We start from the raw sequence: 19,064 nt of genomic DNA, 5'->3' as shown, positions 1-19,064 counted from the left end.
AATCAAGCTAGCAAAGCCAATGTAGTTGATACCAAAAACATGTCGCTACTGCTGCAGCCAACTATCATTTTGAAACCAGGTTTTATTATGCCTACAAAGTAATCCAGTTATTGATTCTAAATGACCGATTGATTAAAGGATTAAAATCACTTTAAAGTAATCCATAACTGATCAAAGGATTCTAAATCCAGTTATTCTCTTCCAAGGTTAATTTTAGCGCTTTTGATTGAAAGCCTACAAAGTAATCCAGCCTACAAAGCCTACAAATTATCATTGGATCTAAATGAAAATTATGCTAAATAATTTTCCAAAGGAAATAGTCACAAAATTAGGAGACAGTCAATATGTTATTTTGAAGGATCAAATGACTGATTCATTCTTGAGCCCAAAGCTTACATTACCCACCCTTGTCTTTTAAGCAACAACTAATACCAATTGAAAACACACTTTGGAAGAGAACCATGACAGGTGTCTCTATGAACTTTTACCATTATAATTGTTTGAAGCTATATTTCTGAACTCTAATTCCTAATTGTATTCACAATATCAGGATGAGAAGCAATAACACAGCAAGAGTTTCATATATATACAAATATGTACTACCAGAAGTTTGAGAAGATAGAAAAATAGGGGAATTAAAGAACTCTTACATGTTCCAGGAAGCAACTACAAAATTTTGGTATCATTGATTGCCGCACATTTGCTTCAATCTTCTCACCCTACAAAATAACAAAAACAGTATAGACTCATTGGATGAACACAGATAAAAAAGATGATATTTAATATTTCTGCATATTTAGATTTTGAGAGGTTTGAATGAGGATTGTGTGAACTGTAGTGGAGTGAATTGTGGTGCAGCAAGGGTTGTGTAAATGGTGCTGGAGTGAGGGTTGTGTGAGAATTTATAGACAAACGGATCTGATCAAAAAATTCAAAGTAGAAGAGGTTGTGCATTCCACCTATAACCCTAGACCTAAAAATCTAATCCCAACTTCAAATCAGAGCAGAAATGACAGATGCATGAATAACTGATGAACCTAACCTAACCATGGGTAATGGTTGCAAATCAAGTACCAAATTGAAGGTATGAAAAACGGTAGAAAGGGGGGGGTTTGAATAACGTTTTCAAATAAAAACTTCCACCTTAAAGATTTCAACAAATCTTTCGAGACATAAGTGCTAAAGATAAGAGATAGAAAAGCACACAAGGATTTTTATCCTGGTTCACTTGATAAATCCCTCAAGCTAATCCAGTCCACCCGTCAAGGTGATTTCTTCCTTCTTAGAATGAAGGCAATCCACTAATCAGGTAAAGTGTTACAACTACACTTGAAACCTACAAGTGACTAACAATTACACTGACTTAGCTCACACTAAGATTCACTCTCTTAGTCTTCTCTAGGATCCGATCAGCCTTGATCTCCTAAAGGTAACTAAACAAACTGTTTAACAAAGAATGTTTACAAGAGATTTGCTTCTGAAAAGCTAATAGTAAACACAATGAATTCAGATGAAAGAATGCTTGAAGGTTTTGAATATAGCTTGCGCGTGTGTAATTCTTCCAACCGCATCTTTCAATCTTCAGCCTCTATTTATACTCCAAGGATTAGGGTTTGAACGCTGCATGGGAATGCTACCGTTGGAGGGTAGTTCTGGAAATTCCAGCTTTTGCTGTGGCTGAGAACGTTAGGTAGGTCGTCAGGATAGTACATATGCTTTTGTACTTGGATAGCGACTTGACCTTTAAACCTAGGAGACTTCTGATCAGGGGAATGCTTCATGTTGGAACTTGTGAAGCCGGTTGATCAGAGTCAGAGGGAAAGCACAGATCCTCTGACCATTGTATCTTCTGATTCTGAACTCAGAGGGAAGTGCATGGTCTTCAGAGTTTCTTGCTTCTGGACATCAGAGTTTCCACTGTTCAGCTTCTGGATCTTCAGAGTCTTCTACACCATCAGAACATCTGAACCTTCAGAGTTTCATGGTTGTCAGAACTTCTGGATCTTCAGAACTTCTAGTGACTGAGTCCATATCAGAGCTTGTATAACTTCAGATCTTCTAAAGCGTTTCTACTGTTCAGAGTGAACATAGATGTTGCGAAAGCGTTGCTTGGGTCACTCTTTATGCACAGTGCTTCTGATTAGTGTGAGACTGAATCAAGGTCAGAGCCTGTAAATAGCACACTCAGAAAAACACGTTAGAGTACCATAATTGTTCATACTCAAAAGGTTAACTTGTAATCATCAAAACATAGAGTTGTACTACTAGATCAAAACTTGATCTTACAATCTCCCCCTTTTTGATGATGACAAAACTAAGATTTTTGATGAACAATTCTTAAACATTAAACTGAATTCACTCAGAGTTTAGGGATATAGAAAAAGACTTATCCTGATGTGAATAGTTTATCTTGCTCATTCTGAATTCAAGTCACAGCTTGATTCTGAGCTTAGCTCCCCCTGAATCTAATACTTGATGAAAACGTTAGAAAAGTCTAGATTCTGAGCTAAATAATATAAGAGTTCAGAGTGAAAAACTTATGACATAGATGAAATAGAATAATCAGAGCGCATAAGTAATCAGAGTCAACGGACAAGGTATCTGAGTCTTGGGTATCAGAGTCAAACTAAAATCACTTCAGAAGTGAAATGTATTCCTTGTATTTGCCTAGTGACACACCTATGGTCATAAAGGTGGAACTCTTAAATTCTCCAAAAGAAAAATAAATCACACTAACACAGCTTACACATAAAAAACTGGGTGTACTCACCCTTTTTGTCATAAGCAAAAACCATGGGGTGTGAAAAACTTAGCTTGAAGTACAAGGTACTCCCCCTTAGAGAAGGTCTAAGTTTCAAAAAAATAAACGATGCAGGAATGAGAGTTAAGCGAATTAAAGAAGGGAGTTAATGCGAAAGAAGAATCATTTACCACCGGCCACGGGAGTAAAGAGAACTTCAGTTACCAAGGACTTAACCTCGAGAAACTGTAGGAGCAATAACTTCCAAGAAGCGAAGGAAGCTTATATAAAGCGAGTTAGAGGAGGGTAAGCTTCACAACTCGATCAATTCCATAAAAAAAATGGCATCATACAAGGGAGCACTTGAAGAGCTCAGAAGGAAGGCCTTTGAGGAGGACTTGTTCCTGAACATAAGGCATCCAGAGGGTACAACGACCATATCAGAGCTGGCAAGGACACTGCTTGAGGAGAACCTTCGTCCAGAGCTGAAGAATGACTTAAAGGAATTCCTTGCCTTCGTGGAGGAAGTGCAAGAACTCAGCCAGCTTGAGCTGCAGCTGCTGGAAGAAAAGGAAGTCATAGAGAAGAAGCTCAAGACAACAGAAGAGATTCTGGAGAGGAATGAGCTAAACGTCAATCTCAACAACATCCAGTATTCACTGGATCGTCTGGAGAGGGAGAGGTTAGAGCAGCGCCAAGAGTGCAGAAGAATGAGGAAGGATCCTCCATTCTAGACTTTAGGAAAGAAGGAAATGTATGATGTAAACACATAATGATTATGAATAAAGAAAATTTTGCAAACACATGTGACAAATATATATATATATATATATATATATATATATATATATGCAAAGATAAATAGTAACTAATAAAGCAGAAAACTTAAAGTAACTTAAAGAAAAAATAAAAAGAAGTTAAAATAAAACTAAGTTAAGAGGGAAAACGAAGAGATCCTAAGACTAGGGTTTATCAGATCAACGCAGAAGTTCCATCATCATTTGCTTCATGTCCATTAGCATAGACTCATGAGTATCAAGACGTTGTTCCATGAGGTCGAGTCTGGACGAGCTTGACTGTGTGGAGCTGGAAGGAACATTCTGAGCAGCTTGATGAGCTGGAATGGAAGCAGAAGCAGCAGGAGTAAAAACCACTGGTGCGAGTGCTTGGCATCTAAGGGCTTCAGCTTCATCTTGAAGTCTCTCTGCCTCTAATCTTGCTTGTTCAGCTTGAGCTGCGGCTTGACGTGCAGCTTCTTCTGCTTGCTCTTGCTTTCGTCTGGCCTCTTCAACAGCTTCAAGGAGCTTATGTCTTTGTTGTTGTTCATGAAGAGCCACCCTTCTTGCAAACCTCTGCTTTGCAGCCTTGATCCTCTGATCCCTTTCTGCAGTCAGATGCTGCATCATAATAGGAACCTGAGCTACTAGCCAAGTACTTAGACTATTCCACTCTTCAGCAACAGATTTAGCATTCTCACTCAGGTCAGTGTGACCTTGCACGTTGCGTAGCATCAAAGAAGCTTCATGATTAAAAACATTGATGCACTCAGAGAGAGAGGTGGGTCTGAGGTAAGTGTAGGGAACTATGGAGAGGTTGGTTTCTGGAGAGGTTGGGTGATTGCTACTGTTAGCTTCAGAAGCACCTTGAGGAGAGCCAATGTCAAAGGTTTGGACATGAGGTTCAGAGGCTCCAAGGTGTGGTTCAGAAGTTTCAACCAGAGGATGGGGTGATCTAACCGAAGAGTGGTTAGACACAGAGTGTTCTGGTTCTGGTTGAATTGGCTCTTGATGGACAGGGTCAGGTGGAGCTGGTTGAGCCAAAGGGTCTGCCTCATGTAGGGGGTTAGCCAAGATAGGCTCATCTGGGCCAACTAGACGTTCAGGTCTAGGTCTAGGATATCTCCTAGGGCTTGGACATGTGAGGTAATACTCTGGGATGGCAGACACTTTTTCTTTTCTGACCTCCATGAATTTACGAATTGACTCAGAGTTATTGGAAGGGGAGGAGTCAGCAACATTGGTTGGGAATGATACAGGGGTATAGACAGAGGAGGAATCTGTATCAGTGGTTCTGGCAACCAGACGTTCTGAAGCTCTGGGGACAGAGTGATCAGACGTTCTGAGTTCAGGTTCTGTTTGGTTAAGAACTGGTTGGTCAGGAATGATGGGTTCAGAAGTTAATGGGTTGTATTGGATGGTAATGGGAGAGGTTGGTGCATCTTGTCTAGAAGGTTGGTTCTGAAGCATGTTCCAGAGAGGTGCTTCATTTGGAGAAGGTTGGAAAAATGAAGACCTTGGTGATTGGGGTGGAGAAGTGGCTTGTGCAGCTGGTTGGGACTCAGGAATATGAGTGAGTGGGTTTGAGGGTCGTTTGAGCATAGCAGAGATGGGGAGTGCATCATATGAATTCAAATCAGCATTAGAATCAACAACAGACTTACTTGATGATTGCGCTGATGACCTAGTCACTCTGGAAGGAGTTTCAATCCTTCTGATCACTTGAGCAGCTGGTTCCACCCGGGTAGGCTTCACCACGATTCTGACTTGCTTCTTCTTCTTTGGTGGAGGGGGACCACCATCATTATCACCATCATCACCATCATCTGGCTTGGTGGTTTCATCATGTTTCCTCTTGGGCTGGTCAGCCTTCTTCCTCTTTGTCAGAGGGACATCAGATTCCTCAGAGGATTCTTCTAGGACCATCTTCCTCTGAACTTTCCTCTTTGGAGGAGAGTCAAATTCTGGAGCTGGGGGCAATCTTTTGAAGAATTCATCAACATCAATCTCAAAGCCTTATGCCTTTAGATCTTCTACATAGCACCTGATAGCTTCTGGATTGTCTGCCTGGGTCCACAAAGGATAGTCGTTCAGAGGCACCCTTCTCTGTCTGATTTCAGCAGATGTATCTTCATGAGCTGGGGCAATTTTCTTCTTGACCAGACCCATCTTCTTCAAGGAATTGGCAGTGAAGACATCACTAACAATGGTGGTCAGATCCTCTGTGCATCCAGCCTTGATCATATCTTCGACAAATTTGCTCTCAATGAAAAGATCTGATAGCAGTCTCCCAAAGGGAATATACTTGATTGCAGACTTGAGGGAGGCAGTTGTCCTTGACTTCCTGATACATTCCTTCAGGTAAGAGAACAAGAAGAAAGGGAGGCAGATCTTCTTCTTGTCTTGGATGAAGAATAACATCGCCTTCTGGCAGAAGTTGATGTAGTCTGGGGAACTGCCCTTTGGCCTCTGATTGATGCAGTGCGGCAGAATCTTGTGCCAGATTCTGAGCTTGGGATGAAGATCCACCACTTTGTAGTCAGTCTTGCCCGGTTTGTATGTGGTGTACAGAGCCTTATTGGTTTCATCCTTGGTTTTGGGTTTCAGCTTCGATTCTGTCAGTTGAAATCGATACCCATTTGCAGTTTCTGCACCCAGCAGATTCACAATCGACTTCTCAGTGATGATGATTCTCCTTCCGGCAATGTGGGAAACCACCTGAGTGTCTTCGCAATCGGCATGCTTCCAGAATTCCTTGACCAATTTGTCATAGATTGGTCCTCTGAGCCTGTTGAAGTACTCTTCCCAACCCTGAGCTTGAACTTCAGGACGCAAGTCATACCCATTTACAGCAAGATTGTCGAGGTCGAATCTCCATTCTGCAAGTACTTGAAGTTCATCAGGAGCATACACGCAGTGAACGACACATTCCCGTTCTGCGATAGGGATCATCTGCTCTTGAGCTTGACCTTGATTTCTCTGAATCTCAGGACCTGCCTGTCCTGTAGCTTGACCCACTACCATGTGAGGGAACCTGGTTGCATCCGTAGCTTCAGTTCTGGTTTGTCTCACCATTTTTGGAGCGGTTGAAGGTTTTGGGTAGAAGATGAAGATGATGAATAGAGAGAGAGAGAGAGATCGTGGGTAAGAGGTTTAGAAAAACCGAAGAGAGAGAGAGATTAAAACCGAAAGTGTAGGAGATCGTGTGTGTATAGTGGGTTTTGACAAATAACCGTTGTTGATTCAAAAAGCAAGTTAAAATCAACGGTTAAAAATTAAAGACATCATAGTAACAGTAAATACACATATCACACACAGGAGAGAAGCACATCTACATTCATTATGACAGACTGTCACACGGGCACAAGGAACTATGCATCAGAGATACTGACACACGTGTTACTGTCTCAGCTTCAGAGTCAGCACCAATGGGTACATACACTCTGATAGAGTTACCTTCTGGACTAGACATCTTCTGATCAAGAAGTATCATAGTCAGAGGTTCTGATCCATCTTTACTCTGGACAAAAGTCCATATTCAGATTTTTCAGAATAAAATTAAATCTATCCTCTGCTAAGGGCTTTGTAAAGATATCTGCCCATTGATGGTCAGTATCAACAAACTTCAGAAGAAGTACGCCTTCTATACATAATCTCTAATAAAGTGGTACTTTACCTCAATGTGATTTGCTCTTGAATGTAAGATAGGATTCTTACTCAATGATATTGCAGCAGTGTTATCACAGTAGATTGAGATATTGCTCTCAAGGATCTGATAATCCTCCAGCTGATGTTTCATCCAGAGCATCTGAGTGCTGCATATTGCTGCTGAGATATATTCTGCCTCTGCAGTGAATAGTGCAATGGTTGATTGCCTCTTGCTTGCCCATGAGACTAGATTACTTCCCAGAAATTGACAATTTCTAGATTACTCTGATGTTTTCTTATACATCAAGCCAAGGTTAGTGGTGCCTTTCAGATACCTTAGGATCCTCTTAACAGCAGTTAAGTGGGTTTCCCTTGGATCTGATTGGAAACGAGCACATAAATGAACACTAAACAATATATCTGGCCTAGATGCAGTTAAGTATAGAAGTGAACCTATCATACCACGATAGAGCTTCTGACAAACTTTACCACTTGCATCTTCTTTCTCCAGAATGCATGTAGGATGCATTGGAGTCTTGGCCACTGTAGATTCCAGCATATTGAACTTCTTCAGAAGTTCTTTAGTGTACTTGCTCTGATGGATATATGTTCCTTCTGGTGTTTGATCAACTTGTATTCCCAGAAAGTACTTAAGTTCTCTCATCATACTCATCTCAAATTCAGCCTGCATCATCTCAGAAAATTCTTTGCATAGAGATTGATTAGCAGAACCAAATATAATATCATCAACATAGATTTGCACAATTAAGATATCATCTTTATAATTTTTGCAAAAGAGAGTTGTATCTACTTTACCCCTTACAAACTCATTCTCCAGAAGGAATGAGCTGAGTCTCTCATACCATGCTCTGGGAGCTTGCTTCAGACCATAGAGTGATTTCTTCAATTTGAACACATGGTCTGGATTCTTCTCATCTTCAAAACCTGGGGGTTGATGAACATAGACTTCCTCTGAAATATAACCATTTAGGAAGGTATTCTTCACATCCATCTGATGAAGAACTATGTTGTGATTTACTGAGAAAGAGATCAACAGTCTGATTGCTTCTAGTCTTGCTACTGGAGCAAATGTTTCTGTGTAGTCTATTCCTTCCTGCTGGCTGTAGCCTTGAGCAACTAGCCTTGCCTTGTTTCTGACTACATCTCCTTTCTCATTCAATTTGTTTCTGAACACCCATCTTGTTCCAATTACATGGACACTCTCAGGCTTCTTCACTAAGCTCCAAACATCGTTCTTGGAGAATTGATTCAATTCTTCTTCCATGGCCAGAATCCAATCCTTGTCCTGAAGAGCTTCATCTATGGACTTGGGTTCAATTAAGGACACCAATCCTTTCAGACTAAGCAAGGTCTCTTCAGAGGGTCTGAAGGCTGATCTGGTTCTGACTGGTTTGTCTTTGTTGCCCAGAATCAATTCCTTAGGGTGAGCTGCAGTGATTCTGCTCTTCTTCAGAGTTTGTGAATCAGAGGGACCAGCTTCTTCTTCTGGTTCATCTTCCTCTGGCTCAGCTTCCTCTGGAGCTTTTCCTTTGTCAGAAACATTTATACTTAAATCTGCAAATTTCTCAACCAGCTTTGACCTTTTCGTTGCCACCAAAGCCAACTTCACCTCCAGGCTTAAGTTTTAGCTCTTGGAACATACGTCTTTCTCCCGTCATGTGACGCGAGCATCCACTGTCCAGATACCATGACTGGTGTTTCAGTGGAGCTATCAAGGATATCTGCAACATAGATAATCTTATCCTTAGGTACCCACTTTCTGGGTCCTCTCTTGTTAGTTACCCCAGAGGTTCTGATCACCTTGGGTTTCTCAACATGATAATGTAAAGGAATTTTTGCATGATATTTAGACATGGAGAAAGATCCCTTTTTAAGAGGAGGTTTAGCAACTTCAGCAGGTAAAGGATCAGGCAATATGGTACCAGAGGGAACAAAGCATTCATACAAAGATTTAGCTTTAGGCATAGAAGGCTCATTTCTAATTGGTTTAGAATAGCCAATGCCATGCATTCCATTTCTGCTCACGCCATAGATCAATGAAGCCATCAAGCTTCTATCTACGCTTTTAGCCAGGAATCTTTGAAAAGATTTTTCATACTTAGATTCATGCTTACTATCAGAGGCATCGCATGCAATAATTTCTTCTAACTTAGCAATTTGATTCTTAAGCACAGAGTTAGAGTTTACTAAAGCATGGTTATCATTTTTCAAATCATATATGATTTTCTCATGTTCAGAAGGAGTTTTAGAAACAGCAGATAAGTTCTTTTTCAGCTTTTTGTGCTTAGACAATAAAGAGTTATACTTATCCATAATATCAAACAAAGCATGTTTCAGTTCAGAGGTAGAGAAAGAAGCGAATACCTCATTTTCATCGTCTGAATTAGGATCTCCTTCTTATTCTGAGTCAGAGTCAACAGCTTCCTTTGACTCTGCTCCTTTGTCTTTGACAATAGCCATGAGTCCTTGGACTTCACCATCAGAGTCAACATCCTCTGACTCTGATTCATCAAAAGTCACCATCAGACTTTTCTTGGTCTTGAAGTGCTTCTTTGGCTTCTTGTCCTTCTTCAATTTTGGACAGTCACTTTTGTAGTGCCCAGATTCTTTGCACTCAAAGCATGTGACTTCCTTAAGTGAGGACTTCTTCTGACCTGAGGATTCAGACTTTCCTTTGGCCTTTCCAAAGCCTTTGTACTTGCTCTGCCTGTGCTTCCAGATTCGGTTGAGTCTTTTAGAGATCAGAGTCAACTCATCTTCATCAGAATCTTCTGATGCTTCTTCAGATTCTTCTTCTTCAGCTTGAAGAGCTTTTGACTTCTCTGCTTTAGCCTTCTCAGATTTGGATTTTAAGGCTATTATCTTCTTCCTCAGATCTTGCATCTCTGAGCGCTTCAGTTCATGACACTTCAGTATGCTGATGAGTTCTTCTAAACTCATATGCTCAACATCTCTTGTGAGCTCTATTGAAGTCACCAACGGCATCCAGCTTTCAGGAAGGCATCTGATGACCCTTATGACATGATCTTTAGTTGTGTAGCTCTTGTTGAGAGGTCGTATTCCAGCTACAAGCAACTGAAATCTGGAAAACATTTCTTCAATGGACTAGTTTGGCTCCATGACGAAGGATTCATACTTTTGGATCAAAGACAATGCCTTTGATTCTTTGACTTTCTTGTTTCCTTCATGAGACATCTTCAGGATTCAAAAATGCCTTTTGCATACTCACGATCTGTAATCTTCTGGTACTCTTCATAAGAAATAGCACTTAGAAGAATTGCTCTAGCTTTGTGATGTTGTGAGTAAAGCTTCTTTTGATCTGCAGTCATCTCTGACCTTGGGATCTTCTTGCCTTCTTCATCAGTTGGACGCTCATAGCCATCCACAATAATATCCCAGAGATCTGCATCAAAACCCAGAGAGAAACTTTCAAGTCTATCTTTCCAATATTCGAATCTTTGACCGTCGAACATGGGAGGCTTTGCATTGTAACCATCTCTTTGAGTTTCACTGGTGGTAGCCATTGTTTTTCACACCGGCCCGGATCACTGAACACTGTTAGGTGTGGTAATCAGAACTTGCGCTCTGATACCAATTGAAGGTATGAAAAACGGTAGAAAGGGGGGGGGGTTTGAATAACGTTTTCAAATAAAAACTTCCACCTTAAAGATTTCAACAAATCTTTCGAGACTTAAGTGCTAAAGATAAGAGATAGAAAAGCACACAAGGATTTTTATCCTGGTTCACTTGATAAATCCCTCAAGCTAATCCAGTCCACCCGTCAAGGTGATTTCTTCCTTCTTAGAATGAAGGCAATCCACTAATCAGGTAAAGTGTTACAACTGCACTTGAAACCTACAAGTGACTAACAATTACACTGACTTAGCTCACACTAAGATTCACTCTCTTAGTCTTCTCTAGGATCCGATCAGCCTTGATCTCCTAAAGGTAACTAAACAAACTGTTTAACAAAGAATGTTTACAAGAGATTTGCTTCTGAAAAGCTAATAGTAAACACAATGAATTCAGATGAAAGAATGCTTGAAGGTTTTGAATATAGCTTGCGCGTGTGTAATTCTTCCAACCGCATCTTTCAATCTTCAGCCTCTATTTATACTCCAAGGATTAGGGTTTGAACGCTGCATGGGAATGCTACCGTTGGAGGGCAGTTCTGGAAATTCCAGCTTTTGCTGTGGCTGAGAACGTTAGGTAGGTCGTCAGGATAGTACATATGCTTTTGTACTTGGATAGCGACTTGACCTTTAAACCTAGGAGACTTCTGATCAGGGGAATGCTTCATGTTGGAACTTGTGAAGCCGGTTGATCAGAGTCAGAGGGAAAGCACAGATCCTCTGACCATTGTATCTTCTGATTCTGAACTCAGAGGGAAGTACATGGTCTTCAGAGTTTCTTGCTTCTGGACATCAGAGTTTCCACTGTTCAGCTTCTGGATCTTCAGAGTCTTCTACACCATCAGAACATCTGAACCTTCAGAGTTTCATGGTTGTCAGAACTTCTGGATCTTCAGAACTTCTAGTGACTGAGTCCATATCAGAGCTTGTATAACTTCAGATCTTCTAAAGCGTTTCTACTGTTCAGAGTGAACATAGATGTTGCGAAAGCGTTGCTTGGGTCACTCTTTATGCACAGTGCTTCTGATTAGTGTGAGACTGAATCAAGGTCAGAGCCTGTAAATAGCACACTCAGAAAAACACGTTAGAGTACCATAATTGTTCATACTCAAAAGGTTAACTTGTAATCATCAAAACATAGAGTTGTACTACTAGACCAAAACTTGATCTTACACAAATCACCCAATCTAATAAAAAATATCAGATAAAAAGTTCAAATAAAGGACAAATTTAGGACGAAACGAAAGAGATCGATGTGCTAAGCTACAGTAAGGTCGAGATCAATGGAGAACTGTTACGAAGCTTACCCACGTAATGTAATGGTTGAAGGATTGACGTGAAAGCCAGCACAGGAGAAGCCATGAGAAGAAGCTGCAGATCGTGGAAAACAGATCTTCTGGTCAAGGTGACGTGATTGCCAAGGTAGGGTTGAAGGGAGATTGGAGGCGGAAGATAAACGGAAGATGATATTTTGTACGGCATAGTGGGTAGAAAGGAGAGGAAACCTGAAGCTGAAACGACGTCGTTTTCAACTTTCAGAGTAAAAAAAAAATAAAAAAAAGGTCAAAAAGCAGGACAGCTGTTGTTACGCCATTGGAGGTCTTTTAGCTACAGTGAAAAGGAGGTTCGCAAATTAGAAGTAGTAGATAGTTTTGAAACCAAACTTGCTTTAACTTAAGTGGGTACTAGACTTGACGAAATGATGACTTTAGGAGAAATCAGGAGTAACTACAAGAAGTAAGATAATTGCTATAAGCATTTACTTTAATTTATTTTATTTGCATCTGTATTAAATTATATAAGTTATATATGTCCCGAAGAATAGCTTAAGTGGTAAGAGTTTATCAATATATGAGTTAGGAGTGGAAGGTCTAATGATCAATTAATGATCAATCTCTGAATATTTATATTTTCGATGTATCAAAAGATATAGTAATAAGTTATATACACTCAATTTGATGGGTATAACTAATTCTAACCAATAAAAAAGGGTTTGAAAGAGAGTGTTAAAGTGAATTTTTATAGCACCGAGTAATTTTGGAAAGTTTAATTGTAAATTCAGATTTCAGACACATAAATTTCTTTTGTTACACTGGTTGAGTTAAAACATTAACAGTGGTGTTCAGCTTATTGGAAACGTGTAAAAAAGTTGTCATATTATCATTCCAATCTCAGCTCAACATGTCCATAATCCTCACAATATTATTCTCCAACTAGATCGCACACACAATATTGTTGCTAAGCAAATTCACAATAACTTGCAATCTAATGCGCAAGTAACCTCCTTGTGCCCCAATTTTTAAATATCGAAAAGACTCCTCTCTTCTGCTATAAGCTCCGCATAAAAAAGACATTTATCACAAGATAAGCTGACAAACCTGTCAATCAACGTATCTAGTAGAGTCATAAATAATGAATGATCATCGTATTGGACTAGTGCCATCAAACAGGCCGTAAATCTTTGATAGACATCTATAAATTTATTTTAGATAATTTAGTTGAAAATTAATGTCTAAATCACCCTAGTTTAGGTGACCCGATAATATTTAAACATGTGTGTTATACAATTCTATTCTATAACTCATGTCATAATTTTGTTGGGTCACATATATCTTTATAGTGATTGTACAAAATATTTACTTTGTGAGTATAATTAAATGATATAAGTATTTATCCCTCTAAGACTCGATATGAGCTCAATAAACACTTATGTGAACGAGCTTGAAAATGCTATGACCTTTCATAACTCGTTTCAAGCCCAACATACACTCATGCTTATGAGTTTGGAGGGCTATGATCCTCCGTGGACTCAGTATGAGCCCATTAGATGCAGATGTGACCCTTTTCAAAACCTCCATTAGGTCGTTACAGAGGAGTTATCAAGAGCACATTCTGTCAAGTTCAAATCTGACCTAACAAGGTTACTTGAACGTGAAAGGTCATACTCCACCCTGAATCATTCATCTTCATAGAGTAAAGGTACAATAATAAAGCACAACGACACATTAATGAAGAACATTCATATCTCAAGAGCCTATAAGTAGCTGGTCATAACCGCTCGATAATCAATGGTAGCAACTACCGCTACTCGATGGGACATGATTATAGACACAACCTCATGCTGCAGCTTGAGGGCAAGGAAGAGGCCTATAAAGGAAGTCACGCGAAGCCATAGAAGAATCAACTTCACTCTATTACAAGCCTTAATCTTAGACTCTTAATTATGAGTTCGGGATCCTAAAATTTAAGAAGGTAGCTACTACCGCTACTCGATGGGACATGATTATAGACACAACCTCAGCAGCTTGAGGGCAAGGAAGAGGCCTATAAAGGAAGCCACGAAGCCATAGAAGAATCAACTTCACTCTAATACAAGCCTTAATCTTAGACTCTTAATTATGAGTTCGGGATCCTAAAATTTAAGAAGAACAAGTATAATTCTTCTTAAACGGTGTCTCAGGTCGAGTTTGTGTTAAAAAAAATTGGCTTGGAAATCTTTGGAATTTTCAGCGTTAAAACACAGGAATATAAAACTGTTTTTTTTTGAAATTATATAACAGATTGTCTAAATGACACATGAGAAAGTTTACGTTAAATAACTCATTGTTTAATCACATTAATGATAAGTGAGTTAAAATTTATATGTTTAATTTATTAATTTATTTATAAAAAATTATATTAGTCCATTAAATTGTAGGTTAGTAACTCACATGAGTCATTTAAACAACCTCATTATATAAAGCTGACTTTACTTAGACTTGAGAGGCTTTCCCCGAAGGAACTATAATAATTAATGAAATGCGATGTCGTTATCAAAGCACTCCATAATGTCGGTCAAGCACATAAGTCAGTCAAAGTCGTTGGTTTGGTCCTCCTCTATATATATCAAATCCTAAAATCAGTGTTCTCACACAACACATCACAATTCACAATTCCCATTAATCTTCCAATATACAAGTTTAATTTGATTGTTCGGTTGCCTGTGCTAATCAAGAGAACCTAGCCATGAAGAGACAGAGAGAAAATGAACTGGGAACACAAAATTCAGTTATGAGCACAAGTTGTTTAATCAATATCATGGCCAAAACAGCAGGTACTGTATCCATATTATCCCCTGAGGTGTTTCAATGCAAGACATGCAACGAAGGGAGTGGCCACAACAACCACAAGAGACCCAAGTTGGAGAGGGATTTGATCAATCACATGATCAGAAGAAGGAACAGAGTTAATGCGGCAACGAAGGGAGTGTTTTCTTCGATAAACGAGGTTGTGGCAAAAGTTTCAGTTTTGAAGAGATCGTGGGGCACTACTAGTACTGCCAGTGTTTGCTTTCTGGACCTGAACTTGACACCTATGGAGAACGATTTGAAGTTGTTTTTGTTCGGCAAGATGGCACCTAAACTTCATATTTCTTCCTTCTGATCCAATTCAATTTGTATATTTTTTTACTTTCATTTGACACAATCATTCCTTCATTTTTTTTAGATAATAAATTGCAAATTCTTTTTAATTGTTTTTGTTACTGCATGTATCCTTTGGGGCTTCAGGCCAATGTCCAAGTAGGTCTGAGCTTAATGATACCAGGACCCAATATAGTTATTGACATACATTAGCTATCGGATAAGTACAAACCCCAATCATATTCAGATAACACATGATAACACACGCATGACTAAATTGATGGGGACTAATAATAATGGTGATCGATAAAGAATTTCTCACTCACATTCCTCTAGAATATGAAAAATATATGTGTGTTACCGAACCAAATGAACGGCCCAAGCTCAGAATTAAGTACGCTAACCCAGAAGAAAGACAATTAAGCATGAGGTGATATTCAGATTCATCTCCAAGGCCAGACAAAGGAATCAATTTATTGACCATATTCCTCAATTTTCTCCCAATTTATGTAACTTAGCCTGTTTAGCTAACACATGGGAGTCCACCTTGTACATTGTATATGCTCGTTTTTTTCACTCATACAATTCTAAGTCTTTTATGTTCTTAGTCGGTCTGATACTCAAAAGTTAATTTAGGAACAATATTTCTATCATATCTTAAAGTGTCTTATTAAATCTTGATCTTATAATTTATGTAATTTAGATTATTTTTTATATTAATTAATTTTCTTATTTAATTATTCACAATGTAGCGCGCTTCAGCTTCCCTTCTATTCTTCTTTCTTTTTCTCTCTCTTTGCATTGTTTCTCATAACATGGTATCAATAACATGTTTGATCCTAGACACAATTCTTTCGTGGATCCAACTCTGCGGTGGGGATTCAATCCCTTCTCCTCCAAAGACTAAACCTCTCTTTCTCTTTGCCTTTTCACCCATTTTCTTGCCTTAACAATGGCTTCCCATAATCATTGTGCTATTTGGCGGTTCTCGACGACACCACTTCCTTCCCACTACGGTGCGAGCCAAATTCCCCTTTATCTCATCAACGAAAGGCGGTTCCTTCCCCATCAGTGGTGGCGCAAGACTCTTCTCTCCCCAATCCAATCCCTTTTGATGGCAACCTAAACATGCATGTAGGCCATCTTCTGGCGGCGCTTTTCTCCTTTCATGGAGGCACTTGCCCATTACTTGTTATAATACTTGTTGGTTTGCACAGTGGGTGGCTATATATATGGTTTACTTCCCATTAGTATTCTGGATATATGTATATGATAGATATGATAAGTCATTGGATTGTTTTCATTCTTTTTTTTATAAGTCATAAGAATTAAATTGATATGAAGTACAAGGGTATTTCAAACCAAATACAAATGAGGGGGGAAAGTAAAAGAAAAAGGCAAAAAATACAAGATATCTAAATACAAGAGGGGCGGATGGCATTAGAGCCAACAACAAGCACCAACATTAAGGTCCAATCTGAGCAATGCAGGCACGCGGTTCTAAAGCCCATGCATTCAAATAGCGAGCAACGAAAGTCCCTGTTCAGAGTAGTAATCCAGCTCCAAGATCTCCACTGAATAATCTCCATCAAATTAGACCAATCTAGCTCCTCATGTTGGAAGATTAGCTTGTTTTCATTCTTTTTGTAACTGTTTCGAATGCTTATTGTATTTTTGAATTGAAGTACCCATTATACTTCCTTTAATGTATTTGGTTTTTATTTTTCAAAAAAAAAAATCTTGTAATATCATAAGAGGTATCAAATGAATCCTTCTTGGATGTGGATATGATTATATTCCCATTCCAATCCTTCTCTTTTTCTTATTTCTTGCTTTACCATTTAAACAAAATTTTAGTCAAAAAAGTATTTTACATGCTACGAAAAAAAGACTAATTAACTAATTACTCTGCGCTCCTTGCGTTTCACAAAGATTGTTGTTTAAGGTTTTGACACAAAGATAAACTTTTTATTTAATTAAATTGAGTGACATGACAAATCTTTGAAATCTAATTGGTTGACGGTGTTTTACACCATCGGTGCATCAAAATTAAACTCATTCTAATTTTACTTTTGATTCCACGGAAGAGAAGGACATCCGATAAAATTGGAACGATACAGAGAAGATTAGCATGGCCCCTGCGCAAGGATGACACGCAGAAATCGAGAAATGGTCCAAATTTTTTTGATTTTTGATTTTTCTCTTCATTCAGCTGCTGTGTTTTGCATTCTGCATTTACCTTCTTCATCTTCATCTTCATCTTCTTCTTCCTTTAAGAATGCATTAGCCTTTACATCTCTTGTTTAATTGATCTGATAAAGTGTTCTAGGGAAAAAATGTGTTTAAACCCTTCTGCTAGGGTTTCTCCCCCAGGCGAGTCGAGCTCAGTGGCGGCGATTCGGAAGGGAGCGGCGGCTTCTCGTGGTGAGGGCAGCGTGGATGGAGAGGCGGATGGCGGAGATCTGGATGGCGAAGCTGATGGCGGTGCGGGTAGATTACGCGGCGGAGGAAGGTCGTGCTTCTCGGTTTTCATCGATGGGATTGAAGAGAGAACCGGCTATCTTCAACTTCGTGCTCTATGCGCGAAGTTCGGCGAGGTGTTCAGCCTCTTTGTCCAACGTCAGAGAAAGGTAGGAAGGGCCTTCCGCTTTGGCTTTGCTAGGTATGGAGTCCGTGAGCAGGCTTTGAAGGCTGTACAGGGTTTTGATGGGTTTAAATTGGGAAGGTCCACTCTATCGGTTTCCATGGCCAGGTTCCCTCGGGTAGATGGCTCAGTTTCTTCCAATAAGGGTTGGGGTCCCCAGGTTGGGTCTGTACAGGGGAAGCGTAGTCAACAGAGGAAGGTAGGTGATTCTCCTCCTACCCTCCTTTCATGGAAGGATATTGTCTTGGGGTATAGGAAGGTCAGTTACTCTTCTTCTTTCTCTGAGAATGAACTGAGGTTGATCGATGATGTTGGGTTTTTTGTTGCTGAGGGTACTAGAATTCCGGATAGGTTCCTTTTTCCAGAGATTTCGGGCTTGGGTTCTGGGTTGGCTAGCGGGAATAGAGAGATAATTGGAAGAAACAGAGATTTGTTTGATTGTTTGGCTCCTGGCTCGGTTGGGAAGGTGCGAAGGATCAGAGATGGTTTGGTTGCTGGCGAGGCGACAGGGGCGGAGGAAGTGCTAGGTGGTGCTAATTCTGTTACTATTCTCCCTGTCGTGCAGGGGCTTTGGGAGAATGGGTTGTTCTCGATCCTTCTTCAGGGTCCCCCGGCTGGAAGGTGGAGCAGAAGCTTCCACTGCTATGCTGATCTTCGTTTTTTTTTGCGCGTTGCTCCCTCTCTTCTGTCGGTGTGTGTGGGCTTAAGGAAATTGGTTGTTCCGAGGACCATCCCTCTCTTGAACCTGCTTTATGTGGTTAAGAGGGCAGGGTGTGGGTGTTTGGTGAGCACTGATTCCTTTGAGCAAGCCGTTACAGGGTCTGGAGCAGCAGCAGGGGTAGCCTCGCCACACCACTTTATCCCTTTGATTCTGCCTGAGCCCCTTCCTCCTTCGGGTTTGGCTCTTTCTGTTGGGGACGTGGAAGGCTCCGGTTCTTCGCAGGAGTTTGGGCTTGATGATGTGTCTCCTGTCCAGCGACCCCGTCGGCGTGGGCGTCCCAAAAAGGTCCCCTCTCTTTGCCAGATGCCCCCGGTCGATGAAGAGGTTCAGGTTGAGCTTGTCGAGGGTATTCTTCCCGCTTCACCTTTGTTGCTGTCGGATTCCGATCAGTCTTGCGGCGGGCTTTACTTCACATGATCGAAAAAGACTTGGCTTGTGGGCAAAGTCTTGGGTCTAGAGTTTGAGGGAAAGGACTTAAATTC

At 40.1% G+C, this 19,064-nt stretch overlaps 1 non-coding gene across 1 annotated transcript; it reads left to right on the top strand.

The window, feature by feature from the left end:
- The first annotated feature begins 17,293 nt into the window (after nt 1-17,293).
- Nucleotides 17,294-17,401, top strand: LOC130721719 (U6 spliceosomal RNA). The gene has a single exon (XR_009013639.1). It is a non-coding gene; the product is annotated as a U6 spliceosomal RNA (small nuclear RNA).
- The last annotated feature ends 1,663 nt before the right edge of the window (nt 17,402-19,064 follow it).

The sequence above is a fragment of the Lotus japonicus genome, chromosome 5 (genome assembly GCF_012489685.1).
Source record: "Lotus japonicus ecotype B-129 chromosome 5, LjGifu_v1.2".
Lineage (NCBI taxonomy): Eukaryota > Viridiplantae > Streptophyta > Magnoliopsida > Fabales > Fabaceae > Lotus > Lotus japonicus.
The sequence above is the reverse complement of the archived record's forward strand: the minus strand, read 5'-3'. Positions and strand labels throughout refer to the sequence as shown.